At 47.5% G+C, this 21,377-nt stretch overlaps 1 pseudogene across 1 annotated transcript; it reads left to right on the top strand.

Annotated features, from left to right (window-relative positions):
* Positions 1 to 253: 253 nt before the first annotated feature.
* LOC308467656 (steroidogenic factor 1 pseudogene) lies at positions 254 to 13,573 on the top strand (annotated as a pseudogene). Its single transcript has 2 exons — positions 254 to 433; positions 13,326 to 13,573. The product of its transcript is annotated as a steroidogenic factor 1 pseudogene (transcript).
* Positions 13,574 to 21,377: the final 7,804 nt, after the last annotated feature.

The following is a 21,377-nucleotide window of genomic DNA, read 5'->3' as shown; positions in this document are numbered from 1 at the left end:
GGGACATCACTTGTGAGTCAGCCTGCGTTGGATTCCTGGCTAGTTAGACTTTGGTCGTTATTGCTTATCCTTCTGTGTAAAGCCACACCCAGATATAACCATATTTATTGTAATTTAGGCAACAACTGAGTCCATTAACTGCTTTAAAGCCTTAACAGCTGATTGCTCAAAAGTCTTTCTGATGGAGGTTGTCCCCCACCGCCCAGCTCTTGAACCTCCTTGTTCCCCTGACAAGATGGTACTTCTTGGGGGTCCTGAGCCCTGCCCACCTCCCCTTTCTTCCAGGTGGACATGTCGACCGTTGCCATGCAGGCGGGATCCATCCTGAACAACTTGGTGCTGAGAGCGCAGGAACTGGTGCTTCACTTCCATTCTCTCCAGGTGGACAGGCAGGAGTTTGTCTGCTTGAAGTTCCTCATCCTCTTCAGCCTTGGTAAGTGCCAAGGGGTGTGGATGGGGCAGCGAGAAACCTGGGAAGAGCAAACAGGGGCTGCCATGGAGAGCTTTGTGCTTCAGCCCCCCCCCCACCCTGAGATCTCAACCACATGAGGTGTTTGGAGGAGACTTGCTTTGCTTATAGGTTCATCTGCCTGGCGGGTGGGGCTGGAAGCAGAGCCCCCATTGTCTTTGCCTTCTCCCTACTGCCAGAAGGACGTGATAAGAGCCTGGCTGCTGGACCAGGTCCATCTATTCCAGCCTCTTGTTCTCATAGTGGCTAACCAGCCACCCAGGCAAGCAGGACATAAGCAATGAGCCCCCCCCCCCCCTTGCGGCTTCCAGCAGCTGGTAATCTGGAACATTGCTGGACAGCCCTTTCCAAAACATGGATGTTGGTGGTCTCCTTGAGCATGTTGTTGAGAGCTGAGGGGGTGAGGGGCAGTTCCTGTTCATCTGTGTTTGTGTCCAGAGGAATTCAAGGACAGCCTCGGATGTGGTCAGCCACACTGGAGATTGCAGGAGATTCCAGCCCTGCCTATTGCCCAGAGGAACTGTGCACAACATCTGACCTTGACACAATATATGCAGGGAAATGTGGGAGTGCAGTCTGCAGAGGAGCCAGGTTTGGCTTGTCTGGTACCTGCTTCTGATCCCCGCCCCCAAAGACCCCTTCTTTCTGCTCAGAAGTTGATTTGCACCAGTTCAGGCAGCCTTGCCTCCTCCCCTCCTGCGCATGGCAGTGGAGCAGGGCCGTCTGTGTGGGTATGAGCGACACCTCGCCCCCCACAACTTCTCCTACAAATAGTTGCACCAGCAGTGGTTGAGGGTGGTATTGGCTGCATCTGCTAGGCCTGCAAGGTTGCACACCAGCCCTGGGGCGGCAGGGGTCAAGCAGTGACCTTTTCTGCACTGGGAAGCTGCTTTGTTAGTGCTGAAGTCTCAGGCTCTTGGTCTGTCCGGCCCAGCGTTGCCTACACTGACTGGCAGCAGCTGCTGCTCTTTGGGGTCTCAGGCTTGCGGTTTTATCCCAGCCTCTACCCAAAGAATGCCATTTGGCAACTGAACCCAGCAACTGAAATGCAGAGCTTCTGCCTGTTCTGTGGAAGTGCTCAGCGCTGCAGTTCTCTGAGGAAAATGACACCAGCAGCAGTATCCTTCCTGACATTTGCCAAAACTGTTGTCCAGGCTCCTTTGAGAAAAAAGGTTCAGAAAAGTTTCCTCCTTTTGGCAAATGCTGTGTTTGCCCATTTCATGCCTAAAACCTGCCCAGGATTCTGTACCTGAATTGTGCAACCTGAATGCAAATCAAGCCTCTTTATTTTGCATAAATCGAGCCATGAGGCTGGATGAGGCCAGTGGCCCACCTAGTCCAGCCTCCTGTTCCCACATTGGCCAGCCAGGTGCCCCTGTGGAAAACCCACAAGCAGGGCTTGAGCACATGAACACTCTTCCGTCCTGCCAGAGCTATAGCTAGGTGATCTTGCGCCCCTGGCAGAACCGTCCAGATTGTGCCCCCTAGCCATGGACAAATTAGCTCTTCTTTCCACCTCTCCCCCCCCCCAATTCAATTCACTCTCTATTCTTATGAGGCAATAATCAATATTTATATTTATGGACATATTTTTAGCCAATTTTGAGGCCCCCCCATCACCTGCACCCGTGGCGGGGGGCCACCTCACTACCCCCTAGCTATGGACCTGCCTCCCATCAGCCAGTTATGACCCAGCTGCAGAGTGGCACAGCTGTGAAACGGTTTCATGGTACATTCTGTACGGCATCCCTCTAGGGACGCTTCCTGTAGTGGTCAAGAGACTAGGGTATGGAAGTCCGAACCGCTAGCTAAAGGTTGCAACTTGAGCAATAATGGTAATTAAGAACTGGTATAGACACACACAGCTCTTCTAGCTCCTTGATCTTGAACTCAAAGCATGAGCGCCATAAACAGACAAAAGAACGTTGCAGGTTTGGCTGCTTCAGATTTAACACACTCAAAAGATTCTAAATACCACCAATTCCCTGCCTTGTCCCTTAGCCACATTGTGCAAAGCAACAGGAACTGCAGCCGTCCCCATTCCCAAAGAGAGCAAGGTTTCAAGCTCGGGAACTGAGCGAAGGCAGCAAACAGGGTTCTCTCCATACAACTGGAATGCAGAGGCACCTCTGCTTCTGACAGTGGAAACGGAGCATAACCATTGTGACTAATCATCATCATCATCATCATCATTTATTATTTATACCCCGCCCATCTGGCTGGGCTTCCCCAGCCACTCTGGGCGGCTTCCAACAAAATATTAAAATACAGTAATGCATCAAACATTAAAAGCTTCCCTAAACAGGGCTGCCTTCAGATGTCTTCTAAAAGTCTGGTAGTTGTTGTTCTCTTTGACACCTGGTGGGAGGGCGTCCCACAGGGTGGGTGCCACTACCGAGAAGGCCCTCTGCCTGGTTCCCTGTAACTTGGCTTCTCACAGTGAGGGAAACGACAGAAGGCCCTCGGTGCTGGACCTCAGTGTCCGGGCAGAACGATGGGGGTGGAGACGCTCCTTCAGATATACTGAACCGAGGCCGTTTAGGGCTTTCAAGGTCAGCACCAACACTTTGAATTGTGCTCAGAAACGTTATGGGAGCCAATCTAGGTCTTTCAGGACTGGTGTTATGTGGTCTTGGTGGCCGCTCCCAGTCTCCAGTCTGGCTGCTGCATTCTGGATTAGTTGTAGTTTCTGGGTCACTTTCAAAGGTAGCCCCACATAGAGCGCATTGCAGTAGTCCAAGCAGGAGATAACCTTTGTAGTAGCTTTTGTACTAGCCTTTGATAGCCCTCTCCTCCTCCACGAATCTGTCAAATCCTCTTCTAAAGCCATCTAAGTTGGTGGCCATCACTGCCTCCTAGGGGAGAGCGTTCCATAGTTTAATCATGCACTGTGTGAAGAAGGGCTTCCTTTCCTCCTGCCGGAAGAATTCTGGGTCAAATGATCTTCTTCAGAGCATATAAGACAAGCTCTGCACTTGGGTCAGGCCAAAGGGGGCCCATCGAGTCCAGAACCCTGGTCTCAAAGATGCCCCAATGGGCAGCCCATAGGCAGGACCTGAGTGCCAGTGCACTCTCTTCTCCTGTGGGTTTTCAGCAACTGGTGTTTCTCTTTGGCTTTGCGGCAAAGGACACCCCCCCCGCCTCCATGATGTCTTCCCTTCCCTTTTTGCGCATTGCGTTAAAACTTCCACCTGCCGGTGTGGAAGCTTTTCTCCTTCACCGAAGAAAATCAGGAACAAAAGGTTGCCCTCTGCCCATGCCCCGTGCCCAACTTCCCTCTCTGAGCGTGGTGCCGATTATGCTGCAAGCCATGTGCCCTCTGCAGGCTCGGCTGTACGGGAGCTGCCACCTCCTCGCTTATATATGCCGGCTGTATTTGCCCTGAAGAAAAGAATGTCTTCTCTCTCTCTCTTTCTCCCTCCAGCTCACAAGCTGCACTTGGCATCTGTGTGTGTGTGTGTGTGTGTGTGTGTGTGTGTGCGCGCACACACACACACACACACACAAACACAGGCGTGCGAGAGGGGGAGGAAAGGGCGCCATTTGAGTCTAAATAGATTTTTCTCATGAGCAGGTAAAAGAGGTTTAATTAAAATTAGGGCTCCTCTGAACAGCAATATTTATGAGGGGCGGCACAGGTTAGCTTTGTTCTCCAGAAGGGCTTAATAGAAGCTTAATGGATCAACACCCCCCCTCCACATGTGCCGGCCTGACTTCCATTCTCCAGCCAGCCACTCGAGGGGATGCGAAGTGTTATGTACAGTGGACGCTCGGGTTGCGAACGTGATCCGTGCGGGAGGCACGTCCGCAACCTGCAGCAGCACGTCTGCACACGCACGGATTGTGATTCATGCGCGACTGCCGAAAGCCGGAAGTAACCCATTCCGGTGCTTCCAGGTTTCGGTCACCTGCAACCCAAAAAAACACAACCTGAAGTGTCTGTAACCCGAGATATGACTGTACAGTGGTACCTCTGGTTGCGAACGGGATCCGTTCCGGAGCCCCGTTCGCAACATGAGCAGAACGCAACCTGCGTCTGCCTGTCTGCACACGCGTAGGTCGCAATTCGCCGCTTCTGCGCATGCACGTGACGTCATTTTGAGCGTCTCTGCATGCATGAGCGGCGAAACCTGGAAGTAACCCGTTCCGGTACTTCCGGGTTTCGGCGGTCCGCAACCCTAAAAAACACAACCTGAAGCGTCTGTAACCCGAGGTATGACTGTATTAAGATCAGCTGCAGTTCTCACTCAGGGCCACCAGTATGCAAATGAAGGACTGAGAACTGTCCCTCACTGACTGGTTAGCTAGTTGGGAGTTGTTACTGTTACAAGTTACTTAGTATTATATAAAGCAGCCAGCTAGGCTGCAGTCAGTCTGACTCCAGGAGCAGTTCTAACTGCTGTAATAAAGAGCTGAGAATCTAACAGAGCTGTGTCCTTCATCCATCTTCCCCACTATTTAACATGGAGCAAGAGCGGCTTTTGTGCGCCTGCATTCCCTTAAGTGATTGCAATTTATCTGACGCCTCCAGCAGACAAAAGCGGCACTGAATGCAAAGAACTCTTAAGGGCAAAGAAATGGTCCCGGCAGCTCTGCCTGTGTGTGAGGCGGCTTTTGTCGCAGGACGGAGTGCGTCAGTGTTATTTGGACAACATTCTTTATGCCTTACAGGAATGAAAAGATTATTCAAATATTCAATTAAATCATGAATAGGGTTTCTTCTCCAAACCAGGTGAGTTGATCAAGACGAACCCTCTATTTTTGTGCCACCTCAAAGTGTGTGTGGGGGGGATGGTAGGGAAGAGAAGGCTTTAGCAGCGTAACTTCTAGGGTATGTGAGTGTGAGGACTGCGTGTCCCCCCCTCTTTCTCCTGAAAATGAAAATCACAATACAGTGGTACCTCTGGTTGCAAATGGGATCCGTTCCGGAGCCCCGTTCACAACCTGAGCAGAATACAACCTGTGTCTGCGCGTGCGCAGGTCGCCACGTCTGCGTGTGCGTGTGACGTCATTTTGAGTGCGCATGCGCGAGCGGCAAAACACGGAAGTAACCCATTCCGTTATTTCCTGGTCGCCGCGGTACGTATCCTGAAAGAACGTAACCTGAACCGAATGTAACAAGAGGTATGACTGTAATGTTATGCAGATGAAGAGATTCCATAATTGCGTGCCTGATTATCCCAGCAGTGACTCAGAAATGAAAGGGGGCAGTCAGCACTTCAACTGCTAAGCACAAGGCTCAGGTCAGGGGAATGTCAAAAGAGCCCTGAGGCAGGATGGGACCAGTGGCCCTCCCCGCCCTGCGTTCTGTTCTCGCAGTGGCCAGTGAGATGCCCATTATGGGAAACCCACAAGCAGGGCCTAAGCGCCAGAGAGTGCCCTCTCCCCTCCTGCTCTTTCCAGCTGGTTCTCCACCTGTGGGTCCCCAGATGTCGTTGGACCACAACCTTTTGGGAAGGCCTTGTTGGCCTTTAGTTGGGCTGGATCCAGAACTTGGCACGGCTGAGAGAAGCATGTCCTGAGTGTTTTTATAGGGATGGGAGCCATGCAGTCCTCTAACTGCCATCAGCCGTGGCCAGCCTGGTCAGGGACTATGGGAGCGGTGTGTCCAGCAATGTTTGGAGGGCACCAGGCCTCCCAGAACTGCTTTACAGAGGACACAAGGGCAGGTCCCTGCCCCAAGGACCCTGCAGCCTAAAATTCTACCCAGGTAGGATGCAGCAGGAAGCAATATGTTGTTGTTGTTTTCAGTTACAGGTGGTTAGGCTCGGTTGTATCCCCTGGGAACTGTGTGCAAGCCTTAGGGTGAGGTGCCACTGAAGCCAGGCTGTCCACAGTTGTCTGCAAGACCCCTGGGGGAAGGAGATGTCTCTTGAGACATTGGCGGACACTTGAGGGCCTTTTGACAGCGAATCTGGGCCCTGAAGGAGGGCTGCCCCTCATGGTGCCCCCATCTCCAACATTGCTGCTGGATGCCTTGAGAGTCTACAAAATGAGAGCTTGCCACTGTCAGGAGTTCAGCCTACACTCGAGTAGGACCCTGGCAGAGACACATGCCTGACTGGCATGTTCTCCCCCTCCTGGTCTTTTGTTCGGGAGCTTCATAAGCTTTCTTCAGCCTGAACATCACAGCGACCGATGCCAGCCGACATCGGCACACTTAGGGATCCGCAGAGTCTTCGCAGCATTGCGTAACAGACCTCAGGAACTCAGCATTTTGGCTAATCTACACTGGTACCTCGGGTTAAGTACTTAATTTGTTCTGGAGGTCCGTTCTTAACCTGGAACTGTTCTTTTTTTTTTTTTTAATAATATTTATTATAGTTTCACAAAGAAAGAATCACATTAATAAGAAAGAAAAATTTAAGAATAAAAAGAAAAATACACAATACAAAATACAAAAGTAAAAAAAAGAAAAAACAAAGTAAAAAGAAAAAACAGTTAAAAAGAATTCCGTCTTTTCATAACTTCTTTTACATTTACTTGTTTCCCGGACCTCCTCATACCTCCCTCTTTTGTATTCCCATTCAGTTTGTTAATCCAGCAATTTCTTTCCCTCTTTTTTAATCCCAATCCTTAATCTTAATATATTATGACATTAAGTTTTAACCTATTAAAAACCAATTTTTCCATTCTTTTAACCTTTTTAATCCTAATCCTTAATCTTGATATATTTATAACTTTAAAGCCTGTACAGCTAGAAGCCACTTAACTTCAATCCAACATCACTCTAACATTCATTAATTTTGCAATATTTCTGTAAATAATCTTTAAATTTCTTCCAATCTTCTTCCACCGACTCTTCTCCCTCGTCACGGATTCTGCCAGTCATTTCCGCCAATTCCATGTAGTCCATCATTTTCATCTGCCATTCCTCTAGTGTGGGTAGCTCTTGTGTCTAACCTGGAACTGTTCTTAACCTGAAGCACCTCTTTAGCTAATGGGGCCTCCTGCTGCCGCCGCGCTGCCAGAGCACGATTTCTGTTCTCATCCTGAAGCAAAGTTCTTAACCCAAGGTACTATTTCTGGGTTAGCGGAGTATGCAACCTGAAGCGTATGTAACCCGAGGTACCACTGTACTTTATTTACATACAGTATAAACACACACGGAGCACTGCAACATGGCTCCCTCCCTCTCTAGCATCAGACAGCAAAGAGAAAAAGAACAAAGGACAATAGTCCCACTTCATGGAACACAGTGACACAAACATCCTGCCGCCGTCACTTCCCACTCTGTGGAGTCAAAACATATACCGTCATGTGATAAAAAATCCCATGACTGCAATCATAGATCAGGAATTCTAACAGCCACTTCTCCAGAGAAGGTTCTAGGAAGGGATCTCGAGGAAAAGCAGATTTGCAAAAAGGCTCCCGGGGGAGGGCAATAGCTCAGTGGAAGAGCTTCCGCTTTGCGTGCAGGAGGTCCTGGGTTCAATCCTCAGCAGCATCTCCAGGTAGGTAGGCCTGGGAGGGGGCTAAATATCTCCTGCCGTGGAGAGCCATGGCTGCCAGTACGTGTAGACAGTACTGATCCTTTTTTTAAGAATCCCCCCAATGCTTTATTAATTTTAAAAACATAACATTACAAAACAAATACAAAACAAAACAAGATGCATCAAGCCACAAAGGGCAATCCAGTAATTAATACTCCCTACACCATACGTACATACCGAAAAAGAAAAGATTAAGTTCATCCATCGCTAATTCTAACGTAACTTCCGGTCCCCCCACTGTGGTTCCTAAATTTCATTACGCTGCACACTTAACTTTTCTCTCCTAAGTTCTTCTGTTATTTTAATTCTGTAATGATTTCTTAATTCATGCAGAAATCAATCCAAGCCTGCCAAAGAATTTATGTTATTACAATGTTTGTTTAAATATTCTCTGTAGATATTCCACTCTTTACTAAATACTTGATCTGTATGGTTTCAGAATCTTGCTAGTTCTGCATATTCTAGCATTTTATTTTGCCAGTCTAATTTTGAGGGAATAGAATCTCCTTTCCATACCTTAGCAATTAGAATCCTAGCTGCTGTTACCGCATACAAAAATATTTTCCTTACCTGTTTAGGGATTTCATTGCTCATTATGTCTAGCAAGAAGGCTTCGGGCCTCTTTGGGAAGGAACATTTAAACAATTTTTTTAAGTTCATTGTAGATTGTTTCCCAAAATTCCCTGATTTTTTTGCCGTTCCACCACACGTGGATCATGGTGCCTTCCGCCTCCTTGCATCTCCAACAGATGTTTGATCTAGATTTATACATTTTGGCCAGTTTTACAGGTGTTAAGTACCATCTGTAGAGCATCTTCATGAAATTCTCTTTCAAATCGTAGCACACTGTGAATTTTAGGTCCTCCTTCCACAACCTCTCCCATGATTCCATCTGGATGTTGTGCCCAAAATCTCTGGCCCATTGTACCATGACAGATTTTACTTCTTCCTCCCTGACCTCCCAGTCAAGGAGGCACCTGTACATGTTAGAGAGCGTTTGTGTGTGTGTGTTTATTAAACAGTAATAATAAAAAATTTAAAAAATTATTTGTACCCCACCCTCCCTGGCCAGAGTCGGGCTCAGGGCAGCTAACACCAGTAAAATTACAATAAAAACATAATGGGGGGGACCGACCAATTTAAAATGCAGGTTAAAATGCAATTTAAAATGCAGCCTCATTTTAAAAGTAGCCCATAGATCAAAATCGTAAGGGGAGGGAAACGTAAGGGTCAGACTGAGACCAAACCAAAGGCCAGGCAAAACAACTCTGTCTTGCAGACCCTACGGAAAGATGTCAAGTCCCGCAGGGCCCTAGTTTCTTGTGACAGACCGTTCCACCAAGTCGGGGCCAGTACTGAAAAGGCCCTGGCCCTAGTTGAGACCAATCTAACCACCTTGCGACTTGGGACCTCCAAAATGTTGTCATTTGTGGACCTTAAGGTCCTCCATGGTGCATACCAGGAGAGGCGGTCCCGTAGGTACGTGGAAATCTTGAAATTTCTGTGGAAAAGCCTTTCTGTTTGTCCTTTTGGAATGTTTCATTTAACTGAAAATACTGCAACCAATCAGTCAAATGTGTCCGAATTGCTTCAAATTTCTTTAATTTTAGCTTATTTTCTTTTTCTTCCAATAAGTCTTTATAAGTTGCCCAATTACTTCTCTCATGCTGTTTTTTTAAACTGAGAACGCTTCTGCCAGGGACAGCCACCATGGCGTTTTTGGTTCTAGTAAGTCCTTATATTTGGCCCACACCATGTAAAGCAATTTCCTGATCACGTGGTTCAAAAACCCTTTCTGGACCTTCTCATATCCCAGATGGGCATGCCAGCCGTATCTGTTATTGAATCCTTCTAGATCCAGCAAGTCGGTGTTTTTTAACGTGAGCCATTCCCAAATCCAGGCGAGACAAACTGCATCGTGATACAATTTCAGATCTGAAATAGACAGTACTGATCTAGGTGGGTGAGTGAAGCAGCTTCCTCCATCCCTATTTAAACCAGCCCTTTCTTCAGAACCCTGAGGACTGAAATCTCACTGTTGTTTTTAAGGGAAATGCTGTAGTTTTGCAGGAGAGCACCTGCTTCACCTGCAGGAGGTCCCAGGTTCAATCCCAGGTTCAGTGAGTGGCATCTCCATGCAGTGCTTGGAATGTGCTTTGCCTGAGGCTCTGGAGTGCTGCTGTCCTTCAGTGCCAGCAAACTCCAGCTTCATTGGAGTTCTCTTGTTTTGAGAGAGGGAGAAAAACGTTCTCTTTCCTTTGTGCCTTCCATCATTTTATACACTTCTGCCACGCTGCCTCTTACTCACCTTTTCTCCAAATCAAAAAGTCCCCAGTGCTGCAGCCTCCATCCGTTGCTCCATCCTCCCCTTGGTCATTCTGACGGCCCTTTTCTGAACCTTTTCTAATGTGTGGGAATGCTCAGGGATGCAGGAGAGGATATATTGTCTGATAATAGCCTTTCCAACATGTGTTAACAAGTTCACAATTTAGCAGAGTAATATTCTCCCTTTTAAACTTGCAGCGGATGCATTTGCTCAGGCTCGCTAAAACCTCTATAATAACTGTTCTGGTATTTTCCCCTTATTCCCTCATAAAAGATAAGACACGACACAGTCTTCTATAAAAGTATAAAGAGAGTTTACTCACATATCATTCTGTTCACAATAGGATTCCAGAAGGCATACTTAGCTTAGAAAAGTAACATATACCTGGAAACTATCTCATAAGAAGACAGTCCCTTTGTCATCTCTTGGCTGGAAGCCAAGAGGGCATCTTTGGCTAAGCAGATGTTGCTTCTTCGATGCATGTAGTCAAAAGGAGAGAGATGGCTGCCCTGCCCTGTGCTTTTGTCATTACCTGCTTAGGTGAGGCCACACCCACCTCTAGTCACATGCAAAGGAAGTCTGTCCCAGCCCAGAAGTAAACAGGAAGTTTACCTGCTGGCTGAACAAACATTCCTCCCCATGTGTAAACATGTTCACTCTAGGAATGTTGTACTTGACTGCTTTTGTGTTTCACATCCCACACAATGCCCTCCCCCCCTTAATGGGAAAAGTGCTTATAAACACATACATACAAAAAACCCCCAAACAGATTTATTTCTTTAAAAAGATCAGCGGCCACAAGAGCAACTAAAATGGTTATATCCACTGATCTGACACATAAAGACACCTGCACTTAAGTTATTTCGGGGGGGGGGGAGACCCTTATATCAACTTATATGCCAAATGATCTTACGCCTTCACAACAAATCAGGTTTGGATGGTCTTTCAGAATTAAGGGCAGAATCTTAATGTTTAAGGGTATCAGAAGACAGTGTCCAGAGGTCCAACATTTTTGAAACAATGACCATTTTCTTCATGGTTTCAGCCAACCCACAGTGGAGGAGCTACAAGTACAACTCCATCTCCTCGGACAAACAGCATCGGAATACAGTGGTACCTCGGGTTACATACGCTTCAGGTTACAGACTCCGCTAACCCAGAAATAGTACCTCGGGTTAAGAACTTTGCTTCAGGATGAGAACAGAAATCGTGCTCTGGCGGCGCGGCGACAGCAGGAGGCCCCATTAGCTAAAGTGGTGCTTCAGGTTAAGAACAGTTTCAGGTTAAGAGCGGACCTCCGGAACGAATTAAGTACTTAACCCGAGGTACCACTGTATTCCTTTTGGTAGATTTATAAATCTCTTCATAGGTTTCTTCATCCATTTCTATTGTTGTCACAGTCTCCTCAACATCACCCAAAATCTTATTTAAGTGCTGGTAACAAGCAAATAATCTGCCTCGAAGTTTTCGGTCATTTCTCATTTTTACATCAATTCGTTCATTAAGGCTAAGCTTGATGAGATCCAAGGGCTCTTCTACAGTATTTGTGGTTTGTTGCTGCTCCACCTCGTCCGCCATTTTTTCAAAGCCCCTCCAATGCTCTTTTGGAGGTGAGGCCAGAATTCTGTGGTTCTAGGCTGAGTGTTGGAAGTGAGAGGGAGGGAGGAGAGATTTTGGCGACACCCCCAGAGGGCCCGCTGTGTCTTCCCAGTTAGCCTTGAAAAGGCCCTGTCTCATCTCCCCCTTGTGAGCGTGGCAAGAATAGGAGGAACAGGTGGCCGCCCACCATTGAGCTAAAGCCCCCTCCCACTGCTGTTGCTTGGCCCCTGCCCTCCCCCAGTGGCCCCCCTCCACGCCCCACAGATGAAGTCAGGCCCAAGGAAGGAAGTTTGCATTGGCAGCTTTTGCCGAGTTTTCAAGAGCAGTGTGCATAGAGCAGGCACATTTTCAGGCAGGTGGGCGACAGCTTAAGAGGGATGTGCTTATCACTGCACCTTCACACCCGTCTCTCTCATCCTCCTACCCCTTGTTCTTTGGCTGAGCTGCTTGAGGCACCTTGGATCATGGTTTCCATGTCAGCTGAGCCCTATTTTCACCTGGGAAGGCCAAACAGATTAAGCCCCAATCCCTCCAGCTGGTGTTTAGAGAGGAACACAACAGAGTGGCTTTGAAGTGAAGGTTTGTTTAGGGAACATCAGAAAGTAAGAAGAAGATCGCTTGTCAGATATGGTTTATTTATCTTGCATAGCCTTTACCAGCCTGATGCTCATCTGCAAAGCATAAGGCTGGCAAGGTCAGACCCTGTTCATCCAGGCAGATGGCCAGATGAAGCTTATGAAGATAGGAAGAGCCATTAGCTGGATCAGGCCAATGTGCTATCTAGTCCTGTTCTCACAGTGGCTGACTAGATGCTTGTGGGAAACCAGCAAGCAGGATCCTTGCACAAGAGCAGATCTCCCCTCCTGTGGTTTCCTGCATCTGGTATTCAGAAGCGTCGCTGCCTCTGACCATGGAGGCAGAGCGCAGTAATTGTGGCTCGTCTCCTCCTCCTCCATGGATTTGTCCAAACCTCCATCAAGGCTCTCCAAATTGGTGGCCATCATTGCCTGCTGTGGGAGGGAGTTCCATAGTTTAATGTTGCGCTGCTTGAAGAACTACTTCCTTTTCTCTGTCCTGAATCTTCCAACATTCAGCCTCATTCGATGCCCACGAGTTCTGGTGTCATCATGCGAGAGGGAGGGGGAAAACTCCGCTTTCTCCACACCACATGCAATTGTTTATGCTTCCGTCAGGTCGCCTCCGGTCCCCTTTTCTCTACACTAAAAAGCCCCGACCGCTGCAGGCTCTCCTCACAGGGGAGCCTCTCCATCAACCTCAGCCGTTTTGCAGGTATCAGCCGATGGCTTGTGCGAGCTTTGCAAGCGACACCTTCCATGTTTGCGGCCTGTGTGCCCAGGAGGAAGTCCCTCCATTCAAGAGAGGTTACCCCATTCAATGCACCCCCCCTTATTTCCCCTCCCCCTCCCCCCTGCTGCAGATGTGAAATTCGTGGAGAATTCAAGTGTGGTGAAGGAAGCCCAGGAAAAGGCCAATGCAGCCCTGATGGAGTACACCCTCTGCAACTACCCACACACCACAGACAAGTTCCACCAGCTTCTGATACAGCTGGCTGACGTCCGGTCCCTGAGCATGCAAGCGGAGGAGTACCTGTACCACAAGCACCTGAGCGGGGACGTGCCCTGCAACAGCCTCCTGATTCAAATGCTCCATGCCAAGCGGACTTGAGAGCGCAAAGCAAGGCTCTCTGTCCCCCCTTCGTCTGGGGAAGAAACTCACGGCAGCAGAGGTGCAAGGGTGGTGGCAGATAGGTCAGGCCCCGGGATTGGGGGGGGGTGTAGGGTGACAGGGAAGGGTGAATGTCTTGTCATCCCCTCCCCACAGGCGACCTCTCCCAGTTCTGACTTTCATACATGCCATTGAGAAGCTCCAGGTCGCCTGGTTTCCCCACCAGGCAGCTGCGGGTGCAAACCCCAACCCTTGCCTGCATTTTGGTGTGATTCCTCCTGAGTTCCAGGCTCTCGCTCTCTAAAAGCCATGGGGCTAAGCTGTGTGGGGACTGCCCTTGGAGGCTGTTTAGGGGATGCTTTGGGTGGAGGTTGGCTTTCCTAACTGGGCGGGAGAGGAGTCTTCTCCCAGGGTGTGTGAGAGAGGAGGCATCTGCCCGAGCTCCCGACCTGCTCTCCAGGCATGGTCCTCTAGCTAGATGGCTGGGAAAAGATGGAGAGAAAAAGGCCCAGTACAGCTACCCATTGGAAGGCCCCCGCACCCCGTCTGTCCCTCTGCAGGTAGTGGCCAGGTTGGCCACAAGGATGATTTCTGTGGCCCATGGGCCACCATGAGAGCGAGTTTGTTGTGCCTCAGATACACTGAAACCACTCTCCCCCTTGGGGCTTCATTTTGGGAGACCTTTCTCCGAGGCCTTGCAGCTATGAGTTGAGCAAGTCCGGTGCTCCTTTTATAGTTTGCATTGGTTATCTGTTAGTTGCATTCTCATATATATTTCCCTGTGGGTTTTGATTACACTTTGCAGCATTTTCTGCTCCACATATAATGTTTGGACTACTTTTGTGTGTCTCTTCTGGTTTGAAAGAGTTGGAGAAGACAGTTTGGAAGTGCCAGGCTCTGCCTGTATGTGTTTTTTTCCTTCTGAAATAAAAAGTGCTCTTAAGTGTCTCCCTTCTCAACATTTTACTCAGAAGGTCCTTCTGAGCATTGGTTAGTGGTGAACTATCTTACCAAATAAGACATTCCAATAAAGTTTTCAATTCAGTTATAGCTCTGTCTGTGCGTGTTTTCTTTTCCTCCCCTCCTCAAAAAAGTCTGCATCTTTGGTTGGGTACCATTCAGGGCGGTAGGCAGAAAGGCACTCTGCACCTGATCAGAGACTCTGCTCAATTTATCACTACATTACAGGTTCAGGGCTGAGTCCTGCCATGAGAGCATGATATGGGTGGTCAACACCTTGGGTGCAAGAAGTTTCCAGCAGCAGGGCCACATCCCTGTCTCTGCATAGTTCTCTCCCTCTCTGAAGGACATCTTTTCGCAGCAGATGGTAGGCAGGCTATTTACAGACCTCTCATGGCTGAAGCTGTTTGAATAGTGTCCTCCCAAGTGAGCCTGGGAATAGCAGCAGTTTGGGGGAGTTTGCAATTCTTATGCATGGACAGTTGGCCGGCTCTGTACGGAAAGGCAGGGGCACACACGCACGGACACGCATGCACACACACACCACCCTCCCCATAATCCTCAGCTAAAGACTCATTAGTCTCCTGCACTAATTGGCTTCAGTGGGCAAATGCTGGCCTTCTGCAATGGCATTTGTCTGTGCACCAGAATTAAAATACGAGCCACCATTTTTCCTTTTTTCCTTTTTTTTCAAATAATCTTTATTAGTTTTTCAATTAGATACTCCACATACACATATTGTATTACATTTTACATTTATACTTGCTCTTCAGAGCCCAGGTTTGGAAACAGCAGCAATTACCAACAGTAGAAGAATGGCGACAGAAGGTAATGGAATATGCAGAAATAGCCAAACTAACAGGGGAAAATCGACAACAGGGTGAGGAAACATTTCAAAAAGAATGGGGAAAATTTATGTTGTGTACAGGAAACATAAGATGAAATAGTAAAACCAGTAGAATTGGAAACAGACCTCATAACAGGAAAGATTAAGAACAGTGATGGATAATGAAAATAAGAAGAAGGGAAATGTATAAGGAAACTACGTAATATAACTAACAGGAGTGGTAAATGAATACAGACAGACAACAAGAATGGTATAAACACAAGGATTTAATCTGCAAGTATTTGGTTCTTTGCTTGCAACTCTCTGAGTTCAGCAAAGCCAAACAGGATCTATTGTCTTGATACACCTGTATAGGACATTTCACAGAAGCTCTGATGTCCTGAAGCAGTTGCACCAACCATTCACAATCCATGAGTGAAAATGACAGGGCATTGAGTTCTGCTTCACAGGAACTTAGGTTTACTGTTGTCTGCTTTTTGCACAACCAGTCAAACAGACAATGGTTGTACATGTAGCATACTCCAGAAGTGCTTGTACCATCTGTGGTATCACTTCCAAAGCAAACATCTGCAAAGATTTCAAGACCTCCAGTCTTCTGACTAGTGAACCTCAGTCTGTAGTGCAAAGTCCCCTTCAAATAGCGGGCTATGCGCTTCAGAGCTTTCCAATCCTGAACAGTAGGATTGTTGGCATGTCTGCTAAGCAGGTTAGTGCTTACAGCTATGTCAGGTCTTGAACATCTAGCAATGAAATTCAGCTTGCCTAGAATGCATCTGTACAGTGTGGTGTCAGAAAATGCTTCAGCAGTACTATCTACCTGGTAACCTGTCACCATCGGTGTGTCTGCTGGGTTTGCATCAACCAAATTCAGCCTGGTCAATACATCAGCAATTTTCTGTGTCTGGTGTACCAGAAAATTACCTGTTTGGTCCTTCTTCACCTGCAAAGAAAGAGAGTTGGATACCTCACCAAGATCCTTCATGTCAAAGTGCTCCTTCAGCTGAGCTAGGGTGCTTTCGTACAAAGCCTGATTCTTCCAAAACAAAAGAAGATTATCAACAAAACATAAACAATACAGTTTGTTTTGCCCCTCCTCCTTGACAAACACACATGGATCAGCTTTGCCTTGGTGAAAACCAAGAGAAAGCAATGTCTCGGTGAGTTTTGTGTTCCAACACCTGGCACTCTGCTTGAGACCATATAGGCATTTCCGTAGTTTACAGACCATTCCCTTCTGTACCTGCACTCCATCAGGTGGAAGCATATACAGTTCCTCCCCAAAACCCCGTACAAAAAAGCTGTGTTCACATCGTGATGAGAAACGTGCAGTTTCTCTTCTGCAGCAATCTTGAGCATTAGCCTAATGCTCTCATACTTGACGGTGGGTGAGTAGGTCTCGTGGTAATCCTGTCCTGGTACCTGAGAAAAACCTCTGGCGACCAATCTGGCTTTGTGTCTGACAACCTTGCCAGTCTGGTCTGTCTTGGCCTTTTGCTGCCAACCAGCCTCATTCCTGGGACTACTGGCACTAGGTTTGGTTCCTATCCAAGGAATCAACTTCAGCCTTCATGGCATTAAGCCATGGGTCAGCATCTTTAGAGGTTAACACCTGAACCTCTTTGAAGCTTGCAGGTTCCCACACCTTCTCTGAGCTACCAAGAACCGCAGTTGCTGTCTTAGCAAACTCATCAGCAAATCTGTTTGGAGGTTTGCCTTTTGTGGCCCTTTCAGATCTGCGTACTAGACGCAAGTCTTCTGCACTCATCTCCTCTTTCTTAGGAGAAAAGTGGCCAATGGTGAACAGTGGTTCTTCCAGTTCAGTGTCAGATGTATCAGATGGTCTGACTGAGGCCTTTGCGCTCTTGTAGTCTGCTGTGTCATCACTGTCGCTGACATCAGCAGCAGCGCCGCCCACTGAGCTGGAATCTGAACTCTGATCATCATCCTCAGTTTCCGCTTCTTCCTCAGCCTCTTCATCCTCTTGTGAGTGACTCTGGAAAATTCCCACATTTTCAGGGGGCTCCGCTAGGGGCGCCACAGAAGATGGCCGACAATACCATTTCTCCAGCTCCCACGAAGAAGAAGAAGAAGAAGAAGAGTTTGGATTTGATATCCCGCCTTTCACTCCCTTTAAGGAGTCTCAAAGCGGCTAACATTCTCCTTTCCCTTCCTCCCCCACAACAAACACTCTGTGAGGTGAGTGGGGCTGAGAGACTTCAAAGAAGTGTGACTGGCCCAAGGTCACCCAGCAGCTGCATGTGGAGGAGCGGAGACTCAAACCCGGTTCCCCAGATTACGAGACTACCGCTCTTAACCACTACACCACACTGGCTCTCGAGGTAATTTAGAGGCTGAGATGGGAGTAATCAGCGTCCCAAATTCTTCCCGGCGGAAGGGAAGATGCAGTCTCATCCGCGGTGCCCAACAAACCACCCCCATGTTCGTAGAGAAGGAGGGGGTGGGGGCACTGGATGGAAAGCCCCCAAGGGAGTTCGGATCTCCTGGACGCTGTCTCCACGAGCGCACCTAGTTCCATTTCTTAAGATTAAAATTTCGATTTAAGTTTTGGACATACTTCAAGCGAAGAAGGGGTAATTAATCTGCCAATTAAGCCAGGCACTGAGGTGCCAAGAGTGACAGAGAGGAAGAAAGATAACATCTAAGAATAACATCTAAGCCGGTATGTTGGAACGGAATAGAAAGGAGGGGGGATAAAACTTTTTCTTTTTCTACTACGATAATACCTAACAACCCCCCCCCCCCGAAGAACCGTTTACATTATTTACTCTTGGCCTGCAGTTGTGTTTCTGAAGGTTCATCAACTGAGACTTCTGAGGTGGCTTCCTCTCTCCGAATGCAAGAGAAAGAAATGGACCAAAGGAAGTGTCATTTCACACAACACACAGTTAATTCATTTGTATTGTGTTTGTTTGAGACATCACTGAACCTCTCTTTGTTGCAAGTGCCAGCTCTAGAGCAGAAAACGCCAAATGTGCTGAGAGGAGGAAGAGGAAGGTTAGACTTCTGCATGCAGTGCCACTTTTATTTTGAAAAATGCCCAAAGGCCCTTCATTATGACCAGACAAAATGTCACAAAATAGTGAGGTAAGCTTCTGAATCCACCAGAGCTCTTCTTCTTCAGGATGTGGGCAGGGGTGGGGGGACTGAGGGAAACAAAAATTTGGCTAGGTATTGAGGCCATATTGGTCAAAAGTTAGTTTTTGCTGTACGCTACCTTAAAAGGGGGCTGGTTTGGGGGCTCACATACACACACACTGGCCTGTGTTCTACCTCCAAAGTCGGAGGCAGTTTGTCTCAGTTACTAGGAATAAAAAATGGACGGGGCCCTTTCTCTCACTTTGTCTTTTTTTTTTTTTTTTATAATGATATTTTATTAAAAATTTTCCACAAAAAAAAAGTTAACATCCACAAAGGAAACAACAAAGATGAGAAAAAAAAAACAATCACCAAACATCAACAATTCCAACAGCAACAAACAAAAAGAAAAAACAGAAAAAGAAGAAAAAATACAAAAAAGAATTTTAGCATAAAAAAGAACACTCTTTTATATTAGTAACTTTCAAAGCCTTACTCTCTTTGCTTCCACCCGCCTTCCCTTCTTGTATTCTATTTTAAAAGTTAATTCAGCAAGATCGTTTAATATTCATTCTAGATTTTTATCCATCCCTTTATAGTCTAAATTATCTTAATCGCTAGAACCCCTTAACTTCATTTTCAGAGCCTTCAAGATTCATAAATTTTACAGTATTTTTGTAGATAAATTTTAAACTTCTTCCAATCCTCTTCCATCTGCTCCTCTCCTTGATCTCGGATTCTGCCGGTCATCTCCGCCAGTTCCATATATTCGATCACTTGCATCTGCCATTCTTCCAAGGTGGGTAAATCTTGCGTCTTCCAATGCTTTGCGATGAGTATTCTTGCTGCTGCTGTGGCATACATAAAAAAAGTTCTATCCTTCTTTGGCACCAGTTGGCCGACTATGCCCAGGAGGAAGGCCTCTGGTTTCTTCAGAAAAGTATACTTAAATACTTTTTTCAGTTCATTATAGATCATTTCCCAGAACGCCTTGATCCTTGGGCACGTCCACCAAAGGTGAAACTTTCTCTCACTTTGTCTACCAATCCCCACACTTTCTCTTTTCTCTCACTTTGTCTACCAATCCCCACACTTTCAGCTTTGCAGGCTGCCTGGAGAACTGAGATTGTCCCACAGGCTGGAGGTTTCCGCACTCCTGCTCTGTGGTGTGGCTGCATCTTGCACGGGGATTTGACTCCTAGGGTTCCACGTATATGCGGAAAACTAGCATTGCTTGCACAAGATCTAGTGGGAACTTGGATGACCCTAGGACAGGCATGGCCAAACTTGGCTCTCCAGATGTTTTGGGACTACAACTCCCATCATCCCAAGCTAACAGGACCAGTGGTCAGGGATGATGGAATTGTAGTCCCAAAACAACTGGTGTGCCAAGTTTGGCCAAGCCTGCCCTAGGAGATCTCGCCAGCAGAATGGCAAGTAGTCAGAATGCCACCACACACACACACACACACGGGAGGATCCAGCAGATTTCAGGGACCCCGAAGGCCGTGACCATGAGGGTAGATGCCCTTTTCCTAGCTGGTTTCACAAGCCATTGATCACATCCTTCCAAGCCCATTTTCAAAGTCTGAAGAGTTGTTGCAGAGAAAACAGGGTGCCAAATCCCCCCCTTGCGTAGTGTGGCTGTCTCTCACCTGGCTGTTGTAGATTGCATAGACCAGGAATATGTAGAGACCCTGTAGGAAGACAGAGGAAAGAATGACCTGGAAACAGCCGCTGGGCCAGCATCCTTGCTTTGTTAGCCCCCCAAACAGACATATAGGGAAGAAGAAGAGGAGGAGGAGGAGGAGGAGGAGGAGGAGGAGGAGTTTGGATTTGATATCCCGCTTTATCACTACCCGAAGGAGTCTCAAAGCGGCTAACATTCTCCTTTCCCTTCCTCCCCCACAACAAACACTCTGTGAGGTGAGTGGGGCTGAGAGACTTCAAAGAAGTGTGACTAGCCCAAGGTCACCCAGCAGCTGCATGTGGAGGAGCGGAGACGCGAACCCGGTTCCCCAGATTACGAATCTACCGCTCTTAACCACTACACCACACTGGCTCTCTCCCAACCAAGGCCAAATGATGGCTCTCTCCCAACCAAGGGGCAGAACTGCCCCTTTCGCAAAGAGATGGGCAATTGCCAGCCCTTGGCCTGATTTCATGCAACCGTTGGCTTAATTCATCCAGGGGGAAAGGAGGACAAAATGGGGGGGGGGGGCAGAAAAGAGAAAGTGTGGGGATTGGTAGACAAAGTGAGAGAAAGGGCCCCGTCCATTTTTTATTCCTAGTAACTGAGACAAACTGCCTCCGACTTTGGAGGTAGAACACAGGCCAGTGTGTGTGTATGTGAGCCCCCAAACCAGCTCCCTTTTAAGGCAGCATACAGCAAAAACTAACTTTTGACCAATATGGCCTCAATACCTAGCCAAATTTTTGTTTCCCTCAGTCCCCCCACCCCTGCCCACATCCTGAAGAAGAAGAGCTCTGGTGGATTCAGAAGCTTACCTCACTATTTTGTGACATTTTGTCTGGTCATAATGAAGGGCCTTTGGGCATTTTTCAAAATAAAAGTGGCACTGCATGCAGAAGTCTAACCTTCCTCTTCCTCCTCTCAGCACATTTGGCGTTTTCTGCTCTAGAGCTGGCACTTGCAACAAAGAGAGGTTCAGTGATGTCTCAAACAAACACAATACAAATGAATTAACTGTGTGTTGTGTGAAATGACACTTCCTTTGGTCCATTTCTTTCTCTTGCATTCGGAGAGAGGAAGCCACCTCAGAAGTCTCAGTTGATGAACCTTCAGAAACACAACTGCAGGCCAAGAGTAAATAATGTAAACGGTTCTTCGGGGGGGGGGGGGGTTGTTAGGTATTATCGTAGTAGAAAAAGAAAAAGTTT

Source organism: Podarcis pityusensis, assembly GCF_964106645.2.
Source record: "Podarcis pityusensis genome assembly, chromosome: W".
Lineage (NCBI taxonomy): Eukaryota > Metazoa > Chordata > Lepidosauria > Squamata > Lacertidae > Podarcis > Podarcis pityusensis.
This window is presented reverse-complemented; position numbering and strand designations above follow the sequence as displayed.